Here is a 3,874-nt window from a genome sequence, read left to right as displayed (position 1 = left end):
TACCATTACATTTTATAAGAGGCCAATTCACTCTAATTTTTAAACCAACGGAGCTACACGTGTTCTGCTGAGCGTAGAATTTGCTATGTTACGCGCTTGTTAGACGGAGACAACACATGCGGGTATAACGTCCTCTTAATGAATTATTGTAAGCGATATCATTAAATTATAATTGCGTACAGTAGAAAAGTATTAAAATTAAAATGCTCACGATATAATATGAGAAGAGAAGAGGAGAGATGACCGTGGGTACGATCAGTCTCGAAGGCGGTGTCGTTGATAATAGGTTCGACCCAATGGAGACAATTGTACAATAGGTACTTGACACCGTATTTTTAACCATACATAATATATTTCTTATTATTATCATATTATTGCATAGTATTAAATGTTTGTTCATTATTTGTAAGGTTCATCCATGATATTTAAGTAGCACTATGAGAAAAATTATTCAACATAAAGCAAATTTATAAGTGTATTTTAAGCAATCTTAAAGTTTTAAACAAATAATAATATATAGCAGTCAATTTCGTCAAAGAAAACTATTTACCGTTAGAAGCTAAACGTACTATTTGTAATAGATTTCGTAATAAAAATTTTAAAAATGCTGTCAAAACATGCAAATTATATCAAATTTTCCAAAATTACAAACAGTGCAAAATGTACTATTTGTGGCTACCACTTTTGTATTATTATGGGTAGGTATTATAAAAAAATCCCAGCACAAAGCACTGCAATGGTATTATCAATAAGTTGCTGTATGTTTCGCAATATCTGGATATTTGTTTAATTATTCTTGAATAAAATATAATTCACACAACTTAAATTTTTAAAGAAAAATGTACATTCAAAAATAAACTATAAAAATAGTATTGCCAAGTTGTACAAACAATTAATTAATTTAATTGTTTGCTAAAATTTAATGTACCACTAAATGGGCCACTAAATCATATTTATGGGCCATTAGCTCACTATTGATTCATTAATTAATAATAAGTGGTTGCTTATACAACCTGACATAGGTATTTGTATTATTTTAGTTTTTAAATAAAATTTAAATTTAAATCAATATAGGTAAGTGTTTGAAAAACTAAAAACTTGGGCACGGAATTTCTTAATTTTTATCGAATTCTTGTTGTAATAAATATATTGTTTAAATGTAAATATAAATACCTATACATTGTACAACTGTAAGTAAATACATAAATTAGTCAAAGTCAAAAGTTTCAGTGTTAAACATATATATTATATTGTACAATATATTTTTTAAGGAAAGACATAACCGTTAACGGAGTAATTTTGGTATCCCATTGAGTTAGGTAATCACAGGTATTTAATGAATACAATTAATAAATTTGCCCCTCTTATAATTATTGATTGCCAAACAAAAGTTTTTAGTTACTTAGTTATTTTATCATACTGTGTATTTTTACATAGGTGCAGTAGACGCTTTACATATTTTAAAAGAAAATAGACCTTTGAGTGGCTCTGCCCCCCCCCACACACACACCCCCTATGTTAAAATACCTTTAAAATATATTTTATTTTAATATTATATACTACCTATATATATATTAATAATAATATATATATATTTTTTTCTTAACCACTTTCCTACATTTAATGTTGGTACTTACATATTATAATTATACATCTACCTACCTGATATTACTAAAATGAAAAATATTTTTATGAAAACAAATTACAACATTTAGGTACTTATATATATTATATTGTATTATGATTGTTACCGTCGATTCTAAATTTGATATATATATATAAAAGTCACTACTACGAGTATTGACTATATTCTTGACAAATTTAAATGTTATCAACAGTGCTCTGAACTTTTACCTAACTTTTACCCGAATAACCAATTATAAATAAATACTAATTTCTACTGTTAACTATAACCAATGGCAACTAGGTATTAATAAATAAAAATAAAATTTCCAATTTCCATCGTGAACCTCAATATCCCTGTTTGAGCACCTCTTTAAAATGCGAATTTCAGCAAATCCTTTATTATTGCACTGTGACAATATGAGAAGAACCTCTATTCCAAATTTCAAAATCGTACGTCGCGTAGCTTTTGAGTTACAACGATCAGTGACTAAGTGGTATTTTGATTTTATATGTATAGATATTAGATTATTATATTTTATACACACAATGAGATGTTCAAATGCAATTCATTCGGCTAAAATTAATTTAAGTAGATAGTTATTTTACTGTAGTATGCACCTAATAGTAAACCTATTAGGTTAGGTTAGGTACCTATAATGCCAGTAGCAAAATTTTAATAAGACCATGCATGTTCTAAGTTCAATTTTAAAATTGCATTTTCATAATTATTGCAATTTCTAAAAATACGCGTTATTTTTGTTTTTAAAAATGATAAATTAAAAGCGTGGCTTGAAAGATCCAAAGTTGACAAATAACCAAATAAAATCTATTTTAAAAATTATTATCACTGTGAAACTCAGGTCAGTACCTATGTTAGGACTAATCTACAGCATGTGACAGTGAGCTAATTGAGATTTTAGGTTTTTATGACACGTGTATGGTGCATGCGAGAGCTGAGAGGGTAACATTAACCCAGCTCTGGAGGCGGTTCCAGTGAAATTCCTAGGAAGTTCCTAGTGGGGGGAGGGGGGAATAATATAATTTTCTGGCAATTTCGATGATTTGTTTTGTAATTTTGTTTTTAACAGTATGTAGTTGTTTAGACATACAGCTTTGGGGGAGGGTCCGCGGCCCCAAGTGCCCCCCTGAAGCTGCCCCTGCCTAGCTCGCTGTGAAAGGTTTCAAAATAGACTTCACGGTAAATTATAATGTTTTCAAAATTATTATCGAAGTAATACTCAATTCAGTACGTTGCATGGGAAGTGTATACTTAGTGTATGGGTACTAACGTGGATATTTCTGCAAAAAACAGCAGTGTACAATTCCTTTAAAATTTAAAAAGACTTATTTTGGTTTTCTTTTTATTATTATTATTTATTATTATTTTATTATTAATTTACTCTTATTCTGATCCAATAATAGGTATTAATGAAACATCAAAAATATATATTATAAAACAAGCTTCGCCTAGCTTTGGAAAACAATGCAAAGTGTATCGAAATCCAAGTTGTAGATTTGATTTAAAGAGCATTACGAGCGAAGCGCCTGTTTTTTTTTTAAAATACAGGCCCTTGTTACTTGTAGTCTAGTGTTAATAAGCTTTTAATACTTTAAAAAGTATTCGAATACTATTAAAATACTTTTTTTCACAACTGGTTTTTGTCAATTTTTGAATAGTTGGTAATTAACATTTATTAATTGATAATTAAAAATACTTCGTAATCATAAGTTATTTATAAATGTTGACCACATATTAATATGATACGGCCAATTTTGAGAGTTTTATCGTTAACACTACAGAAGTTATCCATATAATAAAAAATGAAATTGTCATAAAACAGTAAAAAATTATCAAAGTTACCCCATTTTACTGTACTACTTTTATTTTTAAACTATGAGAACTTTTTTCGTATTTGTGATATCGAAAAATTAAAAACAATGTTGCACAGTCTATGTTCTCTTCTTCCTAGTAGGAACATTTGATTGCATAACATGAACTATAATTTTAGCCATAGTGGTTCTTATCCACGCAAAACCATTTTTACTATGTTTTACATTTGTAAAACGGAGACCACACAAGCGTGTGTAGCATCCTCTTAATAATATTTATCATTCCGAATTTATTCAATTCAGCGTAGCCCGCAGATTAAATAAATATATTAGTAAAAATTAAGTAATAACCAAAGTTATAAATAGAAGATTTCGTACCCAACCGTAATCCTTAAGATAATATAATTTTCTATAGTAA

Source organism: Acyrthosiphon pisum, chromosome X (genome assembly GCF_005508785.2).
Source record: "Acyrthosiphon pisum isolate AL4f chromosome X, pea_aphid_22Mar2018_4r6ur, whole genome shotgun sequence".
Taxonomy (NCBI): Eukaryota; Metazoa; Arthropoda; class Insecta; order Hemiptera; family Aphididae; genus Acyrthosiphon; species Acyrthosiphon pisum.
Note: the sequence above shows the minus strand (reverse complement) of the source record.